The sequence below is a fragment of the Apodemus sylvaticus genome, chromosome 6 (genome assembly GCF_947179515.1).
Source record: "Apodemus sylvaticus chromosome 6, mApoSyl1.1, whole genome shotgun sequence".
In the NCBI taxonomy this organism is placed as follows: domain Eukaryota; kingdom Metazoa; phylum Chordata; class Mammalia; order Rodentia; family Muridae; genus Apodemus; species Apodemus sylvaticus.
The window spans coordinates 92,717,029-92,740,767 of NC_067477.1; the positions used below are offsets into that span (position 1 = coordinate 92,717,029).

The 23,739-nt window shown below is 42.9% G+C and overlaps 1 pseudogene; it reads right to left on the reverse strand.

Moving 5' to 3' along the window:
* The window catches only part of LOC127687957 (laminin subunit beta-4-like), a 97,148-nt pseudogene that overhangs the window by 20,184 nt on the left and 53,225 nt on the right, over nucleotides 1–23,739 (reverse strand).

A 23,739-nucleotide genomic window follows, 5' to 3' on the forward strand; every position in this document is an offset into this window, starting at 1 on the left:
CACACACACACACGAGCACCCTCACAGAAATAAGTACAAAACACATAAGACTGAAAAAACTTCTGAAGCATTTTACTGTAAATTTCTTATACTAGAATCTACATGTTTAGTAGGATTTAAAATATAACTCTGAATTCATAAAGTTGTTTTTTTGCTTTGAGAGTGCTTTGAGAGTCTTCAAATCTTCAAGGCCGCATCTTGACATTTTTCTGAGGTATGTGCTCTTACAAACAAACAAAACTTGTCCACACAAGTCTTGAGCTCTGGCCTGCTGAGTTGTTTTGTTCTTTCTCTAGAAGTGTGTGTACCTGTGCATCTGCCTAATATGCACATCTGCTTTTAAAATCCACATTGATATCTGTATTTTAATCCTCAGAATACCACAATTTTTAGTTGTCAGGACACATGCTTTCTCAGTTCCAAGTTGGATGATGTTTTAGCACAATTCCAGAGGCTGGAGATCTCAGTGGTTCACAGGTTAAGAGCTCCTGCTGCTTTGGCAGATGACCTGTTTGTTGTTGTTTTGTTTTTTGTTTTTGTTTTGTTTTCCCAGAGGTTTTGTCTCCAGCACCCACATAGCAGCTCACAGTCATCTTGTTAGACCAGTTCCAGGGGATGTGACACCATCTCCTGATCTTTGTGGGTACCATGCATGTGCATGGTACATACATACACACACACACACACACAGGCAAACACTCATACACATAAAATCAAAATAAGTCATACATGTTTTCTAACAATTTCTTATCTTTACATATCTGTTTTGGTGACAGTATCATGTTTTTAATACCATGTTTTTATAATAGATCTTAAGATCTGAGATAGTAATCCCACTATCATTGTTCATTTGTTGAGGATTTTTACTATTAACACCTTTGCATATCAACTAAGAATAGACAGTATTTATGTGATTCTTCAATGAATTTGGACTTTTGTTTTTCTATATCTAAAATTCTATATATTTAGATATTTCTATAACTAAATATTAAGAGATTCCCTAGAATCTTTTAAACTGTAACTCCATAGCTTAGGAGCCCAGGGTCCTGAGCTTTATTTTCTGTAGGACCATAATTCATGAGTGATACACCCATGTTCTATGTTTCTGAGTATCCCGCTCCCACACCGTCATGTTTAAAGTACGTCATGTTTTTCATGGACCAGGGGAACAGACAGACAAAAACATGATCCTATTGCTTGATATTAGTTTCTGATTTTGTTTGCAAATTTGTCTCCCTTCCATTTGTCCCTGTCTATGGCTACCCCTTCCCTGCGGTCTTTCCTAACAGAGCCAGAATGCTTGGCTTACTTCTGTGCTTCCAAAGAAGTTAACTCTGCGTGTGGTGTTCCAACTCCCGACTCTCCAGTGGCAGGAATAATTGAAGAACAGGAGCTCACTGCCCTCTTTACCCAATTTCTACTGCCCAGCGTTAGGCAGTTTAAAAATCTTAGGAACTGCTGATGGACTGCAGATTGGTTAGAATTAGTATGGGGCAGCATTGCCTTACTCTGTTTGGTTTGGTTAACCTCAGATGGACCTTGAATTCTTTCAGGGAATGTCACATCAGGAATCAGTAAGTGCTTGGCTCTGTTATTTACTGATCACTGGTAATAGGCCACTGGAAGATTTTATTTCATCCATTTAGGTATTCCTTTAGGAATTGCTATTTAAAATGTTTTTTTTTTTCTCTTTGAAAGAGAAATATATAGTAGTAAGGCAGAGCAGTCCACAATGACATCTCTACATGGTTTTGTATCTTTTTCCCTTTACCCAACTCAGCAGGGTATGCGTAAGCAAACTCCATCTGCCCCACTTGGCAGCAAAAGAGGTCACCTTAAACAGAAGAGCTAATCAAGAATTTCTCCAGACTTCCATTTCTTTTTTTTTTTTTTTTTTTTTTTTTTGTCTTTTTTTTTATTTGATATAATTTATTTACATTTCAAATGATTTCCCCTTTTCTAGCCCCCCCCCACTCCCCGAAAGTCCCGTAAGCCCCCTTCTCTTCCCCTGTCCTCCCTCCCACCCCTTCCCAGTTCCCCGTTCTGGTTTTGCCAAATACTGTTTCACTGAGTCTTTCCAGAACCAGGGACCACTCCTGCTTTCTTCTTGTATCTCATTTGATGTGTGGATTATGTTTTGGGTATTCCAGTTTTCTAGGTTAATAACCACTTATTAGTGAGTGCATACCATGATTCACCTTTTGAGTCTGGGTTACCTCACTTAGTATGATGTTCTCTAGCTCCATCCATTTGCCTAAGAATTTCATGAATTCATTGTTTCTAATGGCTGAATAGTACTCCATTGTGTAGATATACCACATTTTTTGTATCCACTCTTCTGTTGAGGGATACCTGGGTTCTTTCCAGCATCTGGCAATTATAAATAGGGCTGCTATGAACATAGTAGAGCATGTATCCTTATTACATGGTGGGGAATCCTCTGGGTATATGCCCAGGAGAGGTATAGCAGGATCTTCTGGAAGTGAGGTGCCCAGTTTTCGGAGGAACCGCCAGACTGCTTTCCAGAGTGGTTGTACCAATTTGCAACCCCACCAGCAGTGGAGGAGTGTTCCTCTTTCTCCGCACCCTCTCCAACACCTGCTGTCTCCTGAATTTTTAATCTTAGCCATTCTGACTGGTGTAAGATGAAATCTTAGGGTTGTTTTGATTTGCATTTCCCTAATGACTAATGAAGTGGAGCATTTTTTAAGATGCTTCTCCGCCATCCGAAGTTCTTCAGGTGAGAATTCTTTGTTTAACTCTGTACCCCATTTTTTAATAGGGTTGTTCGGTTTTCTGGAGTCTAACTTCTTGAGTTCTTTATATATATTGGATATTAGCCCTCTATCTGATGTAGGATTGGTGAAGATCTTTTCCCAATTTGTTGGTTGCCGATCTGTCCTCTTGATGGTGTCCTTTGCCTTACAGAAACTCTGTAACCTTATGAGGTCCCATTTGTCAATTCTTGCTCTTAGAGCATACGCTATTGGTGTTCTGTTCAGAAACTTTCTCCCTGTACCGATGTCCTCAAGGGTCTTCCCCAGTTTCTTTTCTATTAGCTTCAGAGTGTCTGGCTTTATGTGGAGGTCCTTGATCCATTTGGATTTGAGCTTAGTACAAGGAGACAAGGATGGATCAATTCGCATTCTTCTGCATGCTGACCTCCAGTTGAACCAGCACCATTTGTTGAAAAGGCTATCTTTTTTCCATTGGATGTTTTCAGCCTCTTTGTCGAGGATCAAGTGGCCATAGGTGTGTGGGTTCATTTCTGGATCTTCAATCCTGTTCCATTGATCCTCCTGCCTGTCACTGTACCAATACCATGCAGTTTTTAACACTATTGCTCTGTAGTATTGCTTGAGGTCAGGGATACTGATTCCCCCAGATTTCCTTTTGTTGCTGAGAATAGTTTTAGCTATCCTGGGTTTTTTGTTGTTCCAGATGAATTTGATAATTGCTCTTTCTAACTCTGTGAAGAATTGAGTTGGGATTTTGATGGGTATTGCATTGAATCTGTATAGTGCTTTAGGCAAAATGGCCATTTTAACTATATTGATTCTACCGATCCATGAGCATGGGAGGTTTTCCCATTTTTTGAGGTCTTCTTCCATTTCCTTCTTCAGAGTCTTGAAGTTCTTGCCATACAGATCTTTCGCATGTTTGGTAAGAGTCACCCCAAGATACTTTATACTGTTTGTGGCTATTGTGAAGGGGGTCATTTCCCTAATTTCTTTCTCAGCCTGCTTATCCTTTGAGTATAGGAAGGCCACTGATTTGCTTGAGTTGATTTTGTAACCTGCCACTTTGCTGAAGTTGTTTATCAGCTGTAGGAGCTCTCTAGTGGAGTTCTTTGGGTCACTTAGGTAGACGATCATGTCGTCTGCAAATAATGATAGTTTGACTTCCTCCTTTCCAATTTGTATCCCTTTGACCTCCTTATGTTGTCGAATTGCCCGAGCTAGTACCTCAAGTACAATATTGAAAAGATAAGGAGAAAGGGGGCAGCCTTGTCTGGTCCCTGATTTCAGTGGGATTGCTTCAAGTTTCTCTCCGTTTAGTTTGATGCTGGCTACCGGTTTGCTGTATATTGCTTTTACTATGTTTAGGTATGGGCCTTGAATTCCTGTTCTCTCCAAGACTTTAAGCATGAAAGGATGCTGAATTTTGTCAAATGCTTTTTCAGCATCCAATGAAATGACCATGTGGTTTTGTTCTTTGAGTTTGTTTATGTAGTGGATTGTATTGATGGATTTCCGTATATTGAACCAACCCTGCATTCCCGGGATAAAGCCTACTTGATCATGGTGGATGATCGTTTTGATGTGTTCTTGGATTCGGTTGGCAAGAATTTTGTTGAGTATTTTTGCATCGATGTTCATAAGGGAAATTGGTCTGAAGTTCTCTTTCTTTGTTGGATCTTTGTGTGGCTTTGGTATCAGCGTAATTGTGGCTTCGTAGAAGGAATTGGGTAGTGTTCCTTCTGTTTCTATTTTGTGGAATAGTTTGAAGAGTATTGGTGTTAACTCTTCTTTGAAGGTCTGGTAGAATTCTGCACTGAAACCATCTGGTCCTGTGCTTTTTTTGGTTGGAAGACTTTCTATGACTCCTTCTATTTCTTTAGGCTTTATGGGACTGTTTAGATGGTCTAGTTGGTCCTGATTTAATTTTGGTATTTGGTATCTGTCAAGGAAATTGTCCATTTCCTCCAGATTCTCCAGTTGTGTTGAGTACAGGCTCTTGTAGTAGGATCTGATGATTTTTTGGATTTCCTCAGTTTCCGTTGTTATGTCTCCCTTTTCATTTCTAAGTTTGTTAATTTGGATACTTTCTCTGTGCCCTTTGGTCAGTCTGGCTAAGGGTTTATCTATCTTGTTGATTTTCTCAAAGAACCAGCTCCTAGTTTTGTTGATTTTTTGTATGGTTCTCTTTGTTTCTACTTGATTGATTTCGGCCCTGAGTTTGATGATTTCCTGCCTTCTACTCCTCCTGGGTGAAATAGCTTCTTTTTGTTCTAGGGCTTTCAGGTGTGTCATTAAGTTGGTAATGTATGCTCTCTCCATTTTCTTTTTGGAGGCACTCAGGGCTATGAGTTTTCCTCTTAGCACTGCTTTCATTGTGTCCCATAGATTTGGGTATGTTGTGTTTTCATTTTCATTGTGTTCTAAAAAGTCTTTAATTTCTTTCTTTATTTCTTCCTTGACCAAGGTGTCATTGAGTAGAGTATTGTTCAATTTCCACGTGTATGTGGGTTTTCTGTTGTTTCTGTTGCTATTGAAGACCACTTTTATTCCATAGTGATCAGATAGGAGGCATGGGATTAGTTCTATCTTTTTATATTTGTTGAGGTCTGTCTTGTGACCAATTATATGGTCGATTTTGGAGAAGGTACCATGAGGTGCTGAAAAAAAGGTATATTCTTTTGTTTTAGGATAGAATGTTCTATATATATCAGTTAAATCTAATTGGTCCAAAGCTTCAATTAGTTTCATTGTGTCCTTGTTTAGTTTCTGTTTTCCTGATCGGTCCATTGAGGAAAGTGCAGTGTTGAAGTCACCCACAATTATTGTGTTAGGTGCAATGTGTGCTTTGAGTTTTAATAAAGTTTCTTTTATGAAAGAGGGTGCCCTTGCATTTGGAGCATAGATGTTCAGGATTGAGAGTTCTTCTTGTTGTATTTTTCCTTTGACCAGCAAGAAGTGTCCCTCAGAGTCTCTTTTGATGACTTTGGGTTGAAAGTCAATTTTATCTGATATTAAAATGGCTACTCCAGCTTGTTTCCTGAGACCATTTGCTTGTAAAATTGTCTTCCAGCCTTTTACTCTAAGGTAGTGTTTGTCTTTGACCCTGAGGTGTGTTTCCTGTAAGCAGCAAAATGTAGGGTCCTGTTTACGTATCCAGTCAGTTAGTCTGTGTCTTTTTATTGGGGCATTGAGTCCATTGATGTTAAGAGATATTAAGGAATAGTGATTGTTACTTCCTATCATTTTTGACGTTATTTTTTAAATTTGATTGCTTAACTTCTTTTGGGTTTGATGAAAGGTTACTATCTTGCTTTTTTCAGGGTGGAGTTTCCCTCCTTGTATTGGTGTTGTCCTCCTATTATCCTTTTTAGGGCTGGGTTTGTGGATAGATATTGGGTGAACTTGGTTTTGTCGTGAAATATCTTAGTTTCTCCATCTATGGTGATTGAGAGTTTTGCTGGATATAGTAGTTTTGGTTGGCATTTGTGTTCTCTTAGAGTCTGCATGAGATCTGCCCAGGACCTTCTAGCCTTCATAGTCTCAGGTGAAAAGTCTGCTGTGATTCTGATAGGTCTTCCTTTATATGTTACTTGGCCTTTTTCTCTTACTGCCTTTAGTATTCTTTCTTTGTTTAGAACATTTGGTGTTTTGATTATTATGTGACGGGAAGTATTTCTGTTCTGGTCCAGTCTGTTTGGAGTTCTGTAGGCTTCTTGTATATTCATGGGCATCTCTCTCTTTAGGTTAGGGAAGTTTTCTTCCATAATTTTATTGAAGATATTTGCTGGCCCTTTAAGTTGTAAATCTTCACTCTCATCTATGCCTATAATCCTTAGGTTTGGTCTTCTCATTGTGTCCTGGATTTCCTGGATATTTTGGGTTACAAGCTTTTTGCACTTTGCATTTTCTTTAACTGTTGAGTCCATGGTTTCTATGGAATCTTCAGCATCTGAGATTCTTTCTTCTATCTCTTGTATTCTGTTGTTGATATTTGCATCTCTGTCCCCTGATTTCTTCCCAAGGCTTTCTATCTCCAAAGTTGTCTCCCTTTGAGTTTTCTTAGTTGTTTCTACTTCTGATTTTAGATCCTGGATGGTTTTGCTTAGCTCCTTCCCTTGCATGTTTGTGTTTTCCTGTAATTCTTTAAGAGATTTTTGTGTTTCCTCTTTCATGAGCTCAGCCTGTTGACCAAAGTTCTCCTGTATTTCTTTAAGAGATTTTTGTATTTCGTCTTTCATGACCTCAGCCTGTTGAGCAAAGTTCTCCTGTATTTCTTTAAGTGTTTTTTGCATTTCCTCCTTGTTGGCTTTTGTATTCTCCTGGATTTCTTTCAATGATTTTTGTGTTTCCCTTGCAAGGGCTTCTAACTTTTGATCCATTTTCTCCTGAATGTCCTTCATGTGTTCCTGTACCAGCATCATGACCAGTGATTTTAAATCCAAATCTTGTTTTACTGGTGTGATGGGGTATCCAGGACTTGCTGGTAGAGGAGAATTTGGTTCAGATGTTGCCATATTGCCTTGATTTCTGTTAGTGACGTTTCTGCGTTTGCCTTTTGCCATCTAGCTCTCACTGGTGTTACTTGGTCTTGTCAGTGCTGGACTCACCAGTGCAAGCTGCCCCTTCCCCGTTGGCCTCTGGTGCACAGCTTACACTCTGCACTGCCTGTAGACAGGGTGCTGTTGTCCAGGCTGTTCAGATCCCGAAGCAGGCACCTGAAGGCTCCCGCTGGGGCCCGCAGGATTTATTGGAGCACACCGACTTCTCCCAGCTGGCCGCCCGGAAGCCCCCACTAGCCTCTTGAGGGACCTGGAGATGTGGCGGCCACCCAGGCTGATCTGAAGCGGAGAGAGTTGAGCTGGGGGCTTCTGCCTGAGGCCTTGCCCCAGATTGTGTCTGTGGACCAGGTGGAACCCGTGTGCACCCCCAGGGAGCTCCGAAGGTGAATGTTGCTGTGACCTCCCCTGTGCTCTGCTCACTCCGCTGGGCAGCCGATTTCCCCAACCGGGCTGGCGCACACTAGGTTAGCCTTGTCGCCCGGGCCCTGAGTCCAGGCAAACGCCTGGGAGGCCAAGGTCCGAGCAAAGTTCCCCTAGGGCTATGTCTGTTATTTGGGTCCGCCAGGTGACCCGGATGGCGGGCGTGCGCGTCCGCGCTCCCCGAAAGCACCGGGAGAGTCTGTTGTGCTAATAACCTCCTGGGCGGGTTGACACACAGATGGCCCACCAAGCCGCCCAGTTCTTGGGGTCAGTCCTGTGCCTTTTGGGGCCTAGACCCCCGTTTTGTTAGCCTCAGGCTACGCTTGTTAGCAGTCTCTGCCCTCCCGAGCACTCTGGGTCCTGTAGGCAAAATGGCGGCTTGTGCGCCGGCCAGGGCAAAAAAACCTCCTGGCTGGGTTGGCGCCCCGATGGCCACTCGAACAGCCCAGGGCCTGGGTGCAGGCCAACGCCCGTCTGGCTCAGACCCCTGCGGTGTTGGGCCTAGGATTATGTTTGTGTACCTCAGTCTGACCGATCTCTGGAGCCCGGGATCAAGATGGCGGTGAGTCTCTCCTGACTGGCGGGCAGCCGAGTTCTGAAGTGGCTTCCATGCAGCGAAAGGCTCCGCAGAACCGCAGTTGCTTGCTGCCCGTCTGGTCAGCGAAGGTCAGTGGTCGTGGGCGCAGGGCCTAACTGGACCCTGTGTCGCCTTGGTTCCACCGCTGATGGCCCTTCAGCTGGAGCAGCCACTGCTACCGCTGCCGCCGCCGCCGCTGCCGAGGTCAAGTCCCAGACTTCCATTTCTTCTCCAACTTGGCCTTGGCTTTCATGTGACTCAGATTCAGTTTTGAGAACTATACACTATGCATTAATGATTTCCAGAATGCTGTATGACTCCAGTTGCATCAAAAGTTCTTATAGGAAATGGTGTGTTTAGCTCCTTTTTGGCTTTGCATTTGTGGTTTCTGGAAGTGGTTTCTGGAAACGGGGCAGCTTCTACCCAGAAAGCAGAGAAAAGCAGCCTTTTCATTACTCGTGGCCACATTAGAGTCTCTCTAAATTATTTTTTCCAGTGCTGGGAATTGAACCCAGAACCTTGCATAGACTAGCCAAGCTCTTTGTGATGGAATTGACTTCCTGTCCAGCCAACTGGAATTCCCGTTACTGATCACTCCTTGCAGGATTTAGCATTAGATTAGTTTGGGTGTTACTATTTGTTTAGTACCAGACATTGTTACTTTTATTTGCTATTTGGGGCAAATGTTATCTAGGCCCCCCCCCCCATTGTTTAAGAAGTTGAAATGTTTCATTCTTCTGCATGTAGACATCCGGTTTTGTCAGCACCATTTGTTGAAATGTCTCTCTTTTCTCTAGTTTATGTTCTTGGCATCTTTATTATGTATCAAGTGTCTGAAACTAGGGCTGGAGAGATAGCTCAGTGGGTAAGAGCACTGACTGTTCTTTCAAAGGTCCTGAGTTCAAACCCCAGCAACCACATGGTGGCTCACAACCACTTCACTATGATTGTGATGGTAATGAAATCTGTGGCCCTCTTCTGGTGTGTCTGAAGACAGCTACAGTGTACTCACATATAACAATAAGTAAATCTTTAAAAAAAAAAAGTGTCTGAAACTATGTGTACTAACGTTTTGGGCTTTCATTTTTTTTCCATTGGTGTACATATCTGTTTTGGTTCCAGTATCATGTTGTTTATAATACCATGTTTTTATATCTTAAGATCTGAGATAGTAATCCCGCCATCATTGTTCATTTGCTGAAGATTGTTTCATCTATGTTTCACAGTTCCATATAAATTTTATTATAGTTTTTTTTCTATTTCTGTGAAGAATGACTTCAGGGAGGGCGGTGGTTTAAATATGCTTGGCCCATAGAGAGTGCTACTGTTCGGAGGTCTGGCCTTGTTGGAGGAAGTGTGACACTGTGAGGGTGGGCTTTGGAGGTCTCCTGTGCTCCGGCTCTACCCTTTGCAGAAGACAGCTTCCTCCTAGCTGCTTGAGGATACCTTCTCCTGGCTGCCTTCGTAACAGGATGTAGAACTCTCAGCTCCTCCAGCACCATGCCTGCCTGGATGCTGCCATGTTTTCTTCCCACCTTGATGATAGGAGGTCTCAAAACAGTCCAGTTTAGACTCTGTGCTGTGGTTTACTCTCATGAAGAACATTTTAAGCAAGTGTAGCCAGCTTCGGAAAAATGTATGGTTCAAAGAATTAAGAGACACCAGGAAGTAGAATCAAGCTTAATCCTAGGTTCAAGGTGATTTAACCCATTAAGGGAGTGGTGACCTTGGGGCAAGATCCCACCCAGCTAAAGTATGCATTTGCAGTTGTGGGGGGGCAGGGAGAGTTATAGCTTGTTAGGTGTTATCTTGACAAGGTTATTGTTTTCACTTGGATATGAGGAGATAATGATTACTTATCAAATTGACAAGTGATGGATTGTGTTGGCTAGTCTCAGTTTTCAACTTGATTAAGAGCTATAATGAAAAGCTTAGGACCAAGCCTAGTGGTCCACACCTTTAATCCCAGCATTCAGGAGACAGAGTCATGCAGATTTCTGAGTTCAAGGTCAATCTACAGGGCAAATTCCAGAACAGCTAAGCTTAGGCAGTGAAGGAGTTGGAAACCAGGAAGCTGGAGATAACGTAGTAGAACAAGGGGGGCATATTCCAGTTCCAGCAAGCAGCAGAGCTCAGCAGCTTCAGCCACATGGCTCTGGCTTTAAAACCAGGGATAGAAGGGACTATTGGGATAATTGATGCGGTTAGCTGGAGCTAAGAAATTAGCAGTGATTAAGAACAGACCAGCATCACTGAGGTTAAATCTTCTGGGAAGTATTTTCTGAGAGCACAAAGAAGCTGTGTGTTCCAGAGATAGCCAAGACTATCTTATGTTGCAGCTGAACTTGTTAATGTGTAATTGTCACCCATGTGGTTCTCGTTTTGAAGGCATGAAGGGGTCATAGAGAGCAGCTGAGGCTTGACACTGTGAGAGGCCAAAGCAGGCCATTGGTGAAGGTGCAGCCTGAGTTGCAGTTGAAGGCCCAGGACTGAAAGAGTCATATAAAGAAGCTGGGGCTTGGTACCATGAAGGGAGCCTAGGAGAGTCCTAGTTACAGTAGAAGACTTCATCAAATTGGAGATGCCAGTACCATGGGTAACTCTAAGAACAGCAGCAACAGTGGAGTGGAGTCAACCAGAGCTTAGAGTGCTGCAGAGGGCAGAACTCCAAGTGACACAGGCCCTTTAGAGGAGCCCAGACACTGGAACAAGAATCTTTGAAGTTGATGTTGCCTTGGAGACCCAAAGATGTTAGAGATGCCAGAGCCATGGGAAAACTGCTAACAGGGAGTGGATTCAGCCCAAGAGAAGTGCGTTGCAGCCATCAACGCTGGACATCAGACATGGAGATGCAGAGTTTGGGGTTTGCACAGCTTGGTCTTGCTCTTGCTTTGGCCCAGTATCCCTCACTATGGTATTTTGGAATGTATATCCTGTGTCATGGTATGTTGGAAGTATGTGAGCTTTTTGATTTTATAGAGATTACAGTTAAGAGGTTGCATAAATCTCAGAAGAGACAGAACTACTGAGTTTTAAACATTGATGAGACTGTAATAGACTATGGGGATTTTTGAAGTTGGATAAAATGTATTTTGCATTATGCTGAGGTACAGCCCTCATAGACTCATAGAGTCATGTGTTTGAACAAACCTATGGGGGCCAGGGAGTGGAATGTGGTAGATATAGGTATAGGAAGATCTTTTCAAATAGGACTGCATTTGAAGAATTAAGTTCAAGAATTGGTAACTAGAACTTCATAAAACTAAAAAGCTTCTGCACAGCTAAGGAAGCAGCTGAGTGAGTGGAGAGGAAGCCACAGAGTATGAGAGAATCTCTCAGCTACATGACTAAGTAAAAATTAATATCCAGGAGATGTAAGGAACTCAAAAATCAGACCCCAAACCATCAGTGATCTATTCCAAAAAGGAGCCTGGGACCTGAGCAGAGAATTGTAAAAAGCAGAAAAAAAATGTAAGAAATATCTCAAAAAATGTTCATTGTTCCTGGTGATTAAGGGAATGAAAGTCAAAATAACTCTAAGGCTTTATTTTACCCCAGTCAGAATGGCAGTGCCTAGCAAACATGGAGTACCAAGTGCTGGAGGGAGGTCTCACCCACTGCTCCCGGGACTGCCAACAGCCCAGCCTTTCTGCAAATCAGTGTGGAGAATCCTCAAAATTCTAAAAGGAAATCCCCCATAGGACCCACTATGCCGGGCTTTGGCATCTGCCGAAAGGACTCAACAATCTACTCCATGGATCTTCACTCCGCCATGGTCATTGCTGCTCTGGTCGCAATAGCCTGAGAAATGGGAAACAACTTAATTGTCCATCCATTGATGAGAGGACAATGAAAAGGTGGTAACACACACTATGGAATGCTGTTCAGCTGTTAAGAAAAATGAAATCCTTAGCCATGCAGGCAGATGGACGCAGCTGGAGAGGATCACATTAGTGAGACAACTCAGACTCTGAAAGACAAACGTCACATGTTCTCGCTCATCTGAGGCTCTTAGCTCCAGATCGACAGTTATGAGTATAGTCCTCACTCGTCATCAGGGACATTTCTCTTTGCAACAGATGGAGACCATTGTAGAACACTACAACCGCTCAAAATTCAGTGTTGTGGGTGCCAGTTCCAAGCTGTAATCTAAACACAACTCCTGCACTGAAGACTCAGGGATCATTTTGGAAGAGGGGACAGAAAGCTTGGAGAGGAAAAAGGAGTTCACTGTAAGATATTTTCTCTTAGAAATGTCAGAAGCTGCACCCGTGAAGTCTTACCAACAGGAGCAGAACAAGGATGACACCCTTAGATCATAAAGAGCCGAAAGCCTTTTTGCTCTTATCCCTGATGCGTGCACTAAAGATGCTGGATTGCACATCGGTTTCCTCCTGAAGGTTTTCAAGCAAGAAGTCCACTTCGCTCCTCATTCTTGCCAAGTTTCTTTCAGATATTGAAATTCATGTACCGTGTTTTTGTTGCTCACTTAGCAGCATCATTTGTTTTCCAATGGGAAAAAAATGAGGGTAAATGTCATTAAGTTTGATGTATCAATAAAAAAAAATGCCACAAAATGATCCTCATTATTAGGTGTCCTCAATTAGGAGGGACCCTCTCCACATAATTCTTCATTTGTGTTTATGATTCTGTTAATGACCCATCTCTTTGCTCTTGCTTTGGCTGCCTGGAGTATTTCATCACATATTTAAGCTATGGCAAGAATATACGTCCTAGCAGAATAAACATAAAGTATGTATTTAGACATGGTTCATTTAAACCAATCTAAAAGATTTCTCTATTTGGTTTTCAATGCCTTGCTAAGACAGAATACTGGACTCAGCATTGGGTAAAAGCTGATCTTCATCCAGAAGACATCTGCTGCAGGAGAAAATGCAGGCATGACCTGGCTGCCAGCCTGCTTGGCAGACTGAGCTTCTAAATAAGAAGCATGGCACACTGTGCCCCAGAAATCAGAAGGCTGAATTCTAATGTAGTGTGAGTAGCTGGTAGCTGGCCTGCAGTCTGCACTCTCCATGCCTCCATTAACCTGCTTCTTCCTGGCACCCCATCCAGTCAGAGATAATGTGCTAAGCACACGGTCGATAGGCTTCTAGTATATAAGTACCTGTTCACAAGCAATAAGCAAATGCTGTTCTCTGTAACCATCTCCAGAGAGGTTTAGTTCTGCTCCCTGTACTTGCCCATGGGCTTTGCCATCTTGTGGGGAGCCTGGGTGACCACGGCAGTCTGCCTTCAGTGTCCTTCATGCTACTGCTGTGCAGTCTTTTAATTTCCATGTGTGACAAGGAAATCTCCTAACCGGAGAGCAGACACGAGTTCTTCCCCACCCCCACCCCGCACTGGCTGGCTTTGTGTGTCAACTTGACAGAAGTTGGAGTTATCATGGAGAAAGGAGCCTCCCTTAAGGAAATGCCTTCATGAGATCCAGTTGTAAGGCATTTTCTCAATTAGTGATCGAGAGGGGAGGGCCCCTTGTGGGTGGCGCCATCCCTAGGCTGGTAGTCTTGGGTTCTATAAGAAAGCAAGTTGATCAACGCAGGGGAAGCAAGCCAGTAAGTAACATCCCTCCAAGGCCTCTGCATCAGCTCCTGCTTCCTGACCTGTCTGAGTTCCAGTCCTGGCTTCTTTTGGTGATGAATAGCAATGTGCAAGTATAAGCTGAATAAATCCTTGCCTCCCCAACTTGCTTCTTGGTTGTGATGTTTTGTGTAGGAATCGAAACCCTGACTAAGACCCCCACACCCCCTTCTCCTGCCTGGGTTCAGCATGCATCTTCAGCTCAAGTGGATAATGGACGCTCTCATTCTGATGGGAACACTACATGGGCACCTTAGCAGATGCAGCTGGGGAAATCTGAACACTAAACAACGCATCCTGGATTTTTCTTCTCTTCCACAGACCTTTTTTCTTCATTCTCCAACTTTCAAGTCTGTACTTCTTCAGGCTGACAATACTAAGCATAAAAGCAACTACAGCTATTGTTGTAGCCACTTACACTCCTGAGCACTTTCTGTGGACCAGGAACTATGCTAAGTAGTTTGTCTTGAGCAAGAATCCTGTGAAGCAGACTGTCTTCTTCCTGATGAAGAGACTAAAGCTGGAGAAATCGTTTGTCTGAAGCCACACAGGTAGTGGGTGGATTTGCACCATGGTGCCTTGACCTCTACATTTAAGCTCAGCGTGCCCTCACTTCCCTGTCCTCCTAATCGCCTTTGTCAGTTCATCTAGCAAACAGCTCCTAGCTACAGCTGGCCTGGGAAATAATCATGTGAGTGGGGAGGAAGTTCTGTGTGGGGAGGCAAGTTGAGGCCTTGGTGAATGGTGGTGATGAGGACAGGAGCCTGTTCTCTAGGGAGACAAGGGAAGGCTGCAAATGGGAGATGTTGTTTGGGTGGCCCCACCAGGCCTTCTGCATGCTGTGTGACCCAGGGGACAGGCATCTTGGTCTGTGGTTGGAGGGACTCGGCAGCTACCATTTCCTTGTCACCTCTGTCTGGCTCACGGCACCTGTCCTCTTGGGCTCTGCTCAGAATCCTGGAGTCTGTCTGTTCACAGTGTTCCTGAAGCTTATTCTGCTTTCTTGGTGCTACTTTGACGTCTTCCTAATAACTACAACCACAGAGCAGCCTAAAGCTCCCTCTCAGGTGTGTTTTTCTTGCTTTCCACAGTGTGATTTACAAATGATACTAAGTAGCTCCCGTACTTGTCAGTGGGGGCTATTTTCTTTTCTTTTTTTTTTTTTTTTAAAGATTTATTTATTATTATATCTAAGTACATGTAGCTGTCTTCAGACACACCAGAAGAGGGTGTCAGATCTCATTACAGATGGTTGTGAGCCACCATGTGGTTGCTGGGATTTGAACTCAGGACCTTTGGAAGAGCAGTCAGTGCTCTTAACCACTGAGCCATCTCTCCAGCCCTCAGAGCTATTTTCATGAAAATGTGAATGACCTCTATTTCTTGAGAAGGACAATCTGGTTATGAAGGGCCCCCACTTCTGCAGGATAATAGTTAGAGGGTGTAGAGATATACCTATTCTCTTTATATAGCCATGTCATCTCCCCAGGCTCTGATGCCGGGTTTACCATGTCTTGGGTCTGAGCTATACAGGAAGGCTCTTTTCTTTTTCCTTGTATAACTTTTAAGCAGGTACCATATATTTCTAGGCTATTTTCCTATTGATAATGTTTGGCTTATGTTTATAACTCTGTTAAGTTTTTAAATTTAGGATTTATTTTGAAAAGGGGAGATATTTTGGGGGGGTGCAGTCTTGGTAGACTCTGCCTCTATGAAGGAGAAAATATACACAAGTCATTCTAGTTTTTACTTGGAGCAGGTTTGCAAAGACAAAGCTTGCCACAGGGTTCCTAGTGTCTGTCACCTCTTGACAACTCAGCTACTGCAGAGAGAGAGAGAGAGAGAGAGAGAGAGAGAGAGAGAGCATCCACAGGGGCTGTCACTACAGCATGGTTGTGCTTCACTAGACCTTCACAAGAACACGTGCTGTGCTGGATTTGACCTGTGGGCTGACCTGTTTACTGAGCCCCTGGCTCAGAGCATCCAACATAATCTTGAGAGATGACTCATGAATGAGAAATGAATTTGATACTAGCTCATAGAAAGGATATTGTGTTCTGAAGGAATGGCCACCCTTGGTATAACACAACAAATAATGCGTAGCTTCTAAATAAATGGAGAATCTGGGAAAATTTGGCAAATTTCCCTTGTATGCATTATTGAAAATATACCATCTGCATTGGAAAGTACTATATGTCTAGTTTCCTGTGTCATAGGTGAAATAAATGGTGTGTGCGTGTTTTCGGAGTATAATGGCTGTGAAACCAGTGGCATAGCTTTCAGCCCTGCAGGGTTTGGGCTTCTCAGTAAACCTTCTATTTTTAATTTGTTATTGTCTTTAGAGTGCCGAGGCTCAAGACATGGCCTTGTGCATGCTCAGAAGCACAATACCACCGCTACACCGCCAGTCCCCATCACTTGCCTTCTAATGGCTGTGCTTTTATAAAATTTAATAGCATCTGGGGAAAAAATCAGATGTAGTCTTAACTGGGCAAGAAGAAACAACAAACACAATTAAAAGCCCACTTATGGGTCCATGGAGCTGGCCTAGGAGAAAAAGTGCTTGTCATTTACACTCAAGAGTGGGATTTGGACCTCCAGTTATCAATACAGAAGCTGAACAGCTGTGGCAGTCTGTCTGCCTTATTTCTAAAGTCAGGCGCTCCCTGGGACAGGCTAGCTAGCTAGACTTCTCAAATGGGTAAACCCCGGGCTTAGCCAGAAGCTTTGCCTCCATAACTAAAGTGGAGAGCGATGGCAAAAACTATCTGAAGTCAATCTCTGCCTTCTACACGCCCACACACATGCATCAATCTTTGTCTTCCACACACATGCACACCTATGCTTGCATACCCATACACTTGTGTCAATATCTGTCTCTCATGTGAACATGCACACATGTCTGTAAACTGTACCATACCACATACACAGGCAAAACAGAAAAAAAAAAAAAAGCCTGCTTGTTAGCTGAACAATGATCAATTCTCGCAGCCATCGTAAGTATATTTCTACGTTGAAGGCAAGGGATGTAAAAGTTCAGCAGGAGTCAGAAGTCAACCAGGAATTGGCTTATCTTTTCCTTGAGTACAAATCTTACCTCTCAGACTCTTAAATTTTTCTGACTTTCAACAATTCACCAAATAAGAAAACAGGCTGTTTCAAAATCTTCTCTAAGGTAGACATGTTCTCTCTGAGGTCTTTGGAGTCCACCTCAGTGTCAGGCTGGGTCTCTCCTTTATCTTTCTTGTTAGCAGCCAGCCCATTAACCCTTGCACTGTCTTGGAGAGGGAAGAGGAGGTATAGTCCCAGTGATCAAAGCACAGTTGATATTAAAGACAGGCATGGAATTCCTGGTCACGACCCGAGTGCTGTGATCACAACTATGGCTGCTGACACCCTCCCGGCAGCGGCACATGCCAGCGTCTGGGCTCCTTCTTTGTTGTAGTCACATGCTACAAGGAAGCGTGAAGAGAGCAGAGAATGTTACCCAATCTGTTTGTTCCTAGCTTAAAAATCAACCCTTCCCTCCTCCCCTGGGATTCTCCCCAACTCATGTTTCCAAGGCAACAATTTAAAAACAATATGTTTTCAGAGACCCGTGCAAGGTCGTTAAAATACGACCTGCCTCTCTCTATTCTATCAGAAAATCAACTCATGGATTCTAATGGAAACACTAAATGCGGTTTGTATTGTGAGTGTGTATGTGGGGTCTTTATCTGCTGGGACGAGGCATGTGGATTTAATAGTGGCCATCACAGCAGGATGAAGAAGTCCTATATAGGCCACACTGAAAATCCTGCCTGGGGGTTCTAACCCTTGCTGTTTTTCATTATACACGATTACTTTGTTCTTTAGGAGATGGGAGAAGGAGCTTTGTCTTTGACCTAATAAAAGAGAATGTCTGATGTCACACTGCACTTCATTTGAGTAGGTTCTGGTCAAGATAAAGCTAGTAGTGTTGCAATTCTAAAAGGTTAGAAATTACTAGCTTATGCTTTTTTGAGTCACCGCAACAGACACGTGTGATTTAAAAGGCATGGCATAGCTTGCATACAAACAATGCCAATTTTGAGTGACAGACATGATCTCTAAGATTATAGTCAATAATGGCAATTGCAATACAATCTGGTTAACACTCTAGGCTCCCCTGGATGTTGTGGACCGTGCAGATTGGCCCGGGGTCTCCATGGGACAGTTTGGAACAGCGTTAGACCTCGGTACAGATGCAAGGCAAGCTCAGGCCGCAAGATCCTCCCATCCAGGAACTCAGCGGGCACTGTAGCCCAAGGCAAGCATGTGCAAAGTCTCTCCTGGCTTCACTGACAGATGAAGCATTTGCACGAAGATTATTAAAATGTCATAGGGATACAGAGGGACACAAGACTAAAGAGGCTAACAGATTTTGATTTATAAGAGCTAACATTGTTCATTTTATTTTTCGCGTTATATCACTCCTAGCCCTTCTTCCTGGTTGTTAATAATTTTATTACATTTTCAGTGGGAGTGTATGTGTGTGTACATCACACTGCTCATGTGGAAGTCAGAAGACAACTTGTGGGAGTCACAGATCCCTCTTCCGCCACCATGTGCGTTCCAAGGATTGAAGGCAGGTTGTCAAGGTTGGCAGCAAGCATCTACACTCACTGGGCTGTCCCCCTCTCTTTCCCTTCCCGGTTTTAAAATATAGTCAGTTATAAATAGAAAACCAAGTTAAGTGTGACCTTGAGAAAGCACTTCAGGATACGCAGTGGAATAGGGCAAGGACAGGGTGACAAGGTTTTAGCCAGAAGCACACATTTGGATAGGAGACAATGTAAGAGTCACCCTGATCTATAGTCCCATCATATTTGATACTTCTTTACATTGACTTTCTTCGGAAGCATAATTTAAATCGATATGTAAGGATGATGTCTTCTAGAACCGATGCAGACACCAGATTTGTGCTGTCTCCCATGGTTCTCATTGCATTTTTTCATAATATTTGTGTGTACACATATGGTATGGTACATATGTGGAGGTCAGGAAACAACACGCATTAATCAATTATCTCCTTCTACTATGTGGGAAATCAATTATTTCCTTCGACTATGGGCATCAAAGGCAGGCCACCAGGCTTTATTTACTGAGGTACCTTTACTCACTGAACCCCCCCCTCTCACTGGCCCCCTCACGTGTCTGTTCAAGGTTAAATGAGTAAAATTCAGAAATGCACAATCCCACCCCTCATTAATTTTTTTAATTAATCAATTCTTTTTACTTACTTCCTGATCACAGCTTCCCTCCCTCTCACTTCCCTCCCCACCCTCCATCATTCTCCCTTTTCTCCTCAGAGCAGTGGAAGCCTCCCTTGGATATCAATCTACATATCAATTTGTGATAAGATCTCCTATTGAGCCTAGACAAGGCAGTCCAATTCTCAGAAACTAACCTACAGGTATATGGACAGACATTTAATTTTTGACAAAGAAGCCAAGACTATACAATGGAAAAAAGAAAGCATCTTCAACCAATGGTCCTGGTCTAACTGGATGTCTTCTGATCAAAGAATGCAAATGGATCCATATTTATCACCCTGCAGAAAACTCAAGTCCAAGTAGATCAAAGACCTGATCATAAAACAGGATCTGATAGAAGCCAAAGTAGTGAATAACCTTAAACACATTGGCACAGGAAACAACTGCCTGAACAGAACACCAACAGTTCAGACATTAAGAGCAACAATGAATGGGACCCCATGAAACTGAAAAGGCCAAAGACATTCTCAATCAGTCAAAACAACAGCCTATAGAATGTGAAAAGATCTTCACCACTCCTACATAAGACAGAGGGCTGATATTCAAAATATATAAAGAGCTCAAGAAATTACACCCCACCCCACTGAAAAATCCAATTCAAAAATGGTTACAGAGCTAAACAAAGAACTCTCTCGACAAAGGAATCTCTGAATGTTCAAAGTCCTTAGTCATCAGGGAAAGGCAAGTCAAAACGACCCTGAGATTCCATCTTACACCCATCTGAATGACTAAGATCAAAATCTCTACCCCTCATTTGTAATACCTGTACTTTTAAGTGCTTGATGGTTACCTGTAGCTACTGACTTCTATGTTAGGTAGCATAGATGTTGAACACTTTCTTTACTTCAGAGTGATGGACTGAGCAGGGCTGCTTCGAATCCTACAAATGGAGCTCACACAGGGCTGGAAGACATGGATCTCAAATCTAAGAAAACAAAGGAATGGCAGGCAGGCAGTGAATATCCATCCGTTCAATAAATAAGTAAGTATGGCATAAACCCAGAGCCACGAGGTTCTGCTTCTGTTCAGGGGGATCGATTTTCCTCCACAGGCTTCCAAATAGCAGCTAGTTGGCTATAATCAATCATGACCACCCTAGATGTCTGATCTAATTTAGAGACATTTTAATAAAGGCTAATATTTTAACACAGGCTAATAGTTTTCATGTAAGGAAAAAGGTCTCTTTATGTGATTATAAAAATAATGTTTTCATAATTAGAATTAAATCATGTGCACGTTCTAAGTGCACATTGCTTTAAAAAAAAGAATCAAAGACTATGAACTTTGTGGTGTGTGTGTGTGTGTGTGTGTGTGTGTGTATCACACCCATGGTAGATCTGAATGACTGCACCTGTGTTTTTAGCATTCAGTTACTTACAAATGCATCTTCCAGATGGATTGCTGTAATAGTTTTCCTTATTGCAGAGTGTCCTGCTGTGACCTGGCTTGTTAGTTGTGAGAACAGTGTGGGCAGTGAATGATGAATTGACAAGCTTTATGGTCAACAAAACAAAACAAAACAAAACAAAACACAACACAACAATTCATTTTCATAGGAAACAGTTTTTCTCTAGTGAGTTAGAGCACAGAGTTGTGCAGAAGTTGAAGGAGGATGATTCCCATGGTCAGCAGCCACCTCTGGAAGTATCAGAATCACAAATTAATGTGTTTTGGCTTAGTGTTCTCGACCATACCGCCTGCTTCCAGCTGTTCAGGGACAGGTGGCCCCAGACTAGGAAACGTACACAGATGTAAATGGAAACAAAACACACACTGGGAAACTGGCCGCATTCCTTAACTCCACTGTGACGGGAGTTCCCAGGAAAGTGATGGAGGGGCACAGCCGGAAGATGTGGTGCTGCCTCTGTACACAGTGTAACTAGTTCTCCAACTGGACTAGAGTTCTGTTCTACAAAATGACATTTTTTTTCACTTTATAGTTAATCCCTTTGCCACATTTGTGCTTTTGACAGAAGGTTGAGTGTTCTTGTACTTTCCCATTTGTGCCCTTGAGTCACTTCTTCTGAAAACTGAAAAGACTGGAGGAAATGAGAGAAAAGACAAACACAAGCTGCTTGCAGGAATCCTAAATTGTATCTAAGTGTGTTTAAACATCAGTTCTGTAAGTCTACGCCCAGCACACAGGTAGCCAGATTCACAAAATGGCTCCATTTACCAGTCTTCTGTGCATCCTGGGAGGTCCCACTAGAGTCTGGACAAGGGATGACAGGAAGTTGTTACTCCCGAGGTGTGTGGTAATGATGGTTGCTCTTGATTACTGAGCAGTGCTCTCCAGTCTTTATACTCAACTTGCTTCCTCAGAACGGTTCCCATCGCTTTGAGTCCTTTCTCCTGGAGTTGCACAAACCAGGCGGCCACCTTATTTCCCAACCACAAGTGACCACTTTTGCTTGCCTTCACGTCTACGTTTTGGGACCATCCATTCTAATTACTTTAGGCCCGTGGTTCTAAACTGGTGGGTCGATGCCCCTTAGGGGTAGCATATCAGATACCCTGCATATCAGATACCCTGCATATCAGATATTTACATTGTGTTTTGTAACAGTAGCAAAATTACACCTATGAAGTAGCAATGAAATCATGTTGTTGGGTGGGTCACCACAACATGAGGAAGTGTATTAAAGGGTCGGTCACAGCATCAGGAAGGTTGAGAACCACTGATTTAGGCCCTTATTATGCGATTGCGTAGTTCTATTCAGTATTCAAGTTGTCTTCTTTTAGAGCCATACTTTAGAAAGTTTATGTCAACAATGTTGTATTTATAAGAAAGGAAAATTTCCATGTTCTCATTTACATGTAGAATTTAAGTGTCAAATGCAGAGAATAATACTGTCTACCGGGGAAGGGAGAGGGAGGAAAGGATGGAATACAAAATTACAGCAAGATAGGAGGAGGAACTTCTAGCATATTTTATAATGCTATAAACTCTGTAACTAAAATACAAAAACAGGAGGATGACCATAGGTAAAGGTATTCTATTAGACATTTTAAAATAGCTTCAAGAGAGGCCTTTGAATGCTTTTAACACAAAAGACTGATATATAGATAGGCTAATTGCCCTGATTTTGATCATTAAATATGCACCAGAATATCACTCTATACCCCACAACCATGCAGATGAAAGCTTCGTCGAAACTTTAAAAGCCTGTAAATATGCTCTGCTGCTCAGAGAAGACACTACGGATCCTAGAGGTGCACGGCTAGTGAAGCCAGCGTTGGACTGGTGACTGTATTGGGACTGAGCACAGCGTGCCCTCTACTCCAGCCCAGGCAGGTCTCACTTCTCTGGCAGCCCTGGGCGCTGCTGGCTCCCATGCCGCTTCACGCAGTGAAAATCTCCAGCTATTTTCACTTGAGTTGGCGCCAAGTGATTATTCTCCCCCTTATGCAAATGATTCTAAGTGCCTAGTTATGCAACTTTACTTTGACCCTGTTAACATTTCTTCTTGCTTCCCACCCATGTGAGAGCCTCTTAGGCTACCTGGCCTCTCTCTCTTTCCATCTCTAACACATTAGCTTACAGTTTTGCAGAGTCTGAAAATGTGAGAAACTTGTTTCTTCAGCTCCATCTAAACCGTTGACCAAAAATATTGGACGGCACAGTTGGCTCTCTCTGTGGGAATGCACTGGAGACTGCCTCCTGGCTGACATGGAAATATTTATCTGAAGTTATTTAAACAGCTGGGAATCTAGTTAGCCATAGGTCTTCTCTGTATTCAACTGAAAGTGTTTCCTGATTGTAGAAAGCAACCTTCCTCAAGGGATTCCCTCTTGGACCAAACAACTCAAAGTAGCTTGTGGTGAGGGGGGTTTTAATTAAATTAATACTATCTGAACTTCAAGGTCATAAACCACTCTTGGCCTCCATGGTTGAACTGTATGTTGCATGCTACTACAAATATGCTTTCCCAGAGGTCTAAGAAGCGTGCCAGACAGTGATATCATGGATGGTAAAAGTTCTACATGAGTTAAGAAGCCAAACATTTGTGTGGAGGGCAATCTGTCTACTCTGCGGTTGGTGGGCGTAAGTGTAGGGAGTACGGGGAATGTGCCAGATGGGTGTGATCACCTTGCACACACATCTTGGGTTTTTTGTTTGTTTGTTTGTTTTTTGTTTTTTCAAGACAGGACTTCTCTGTATAGCCCTTGCTGTCCTGGAACTCACTGTTGTAGACCAGGCTGGCCTCGAACTCAGAAATCCGCCTGCCTCTGCCTTCCAAGTGCTGGGATTAAAGGCGTGCACCTCCACTGCCTGGCCTACATCTTGGTTTTTTAACACCTTTTTTCCAATAAAGGAACCAACATTTGTTTTTTTTTTTTTAAAGATCTATTTATTTTATTTATATAATACACTGTAGCTATCTTCAGACACACCAGAAGAGAGCATCAAATCCCATTACAGATGGTTGTGAGCCACCATGTGGTTGTTGGGAATTGAACGCAGGACCTCTGGAAGAGCAGTCAATGATCTTAACCACTGAGCCATCTCTCCAGCTCAGGAACCAACATTTGTTAGAGCAGTGTCT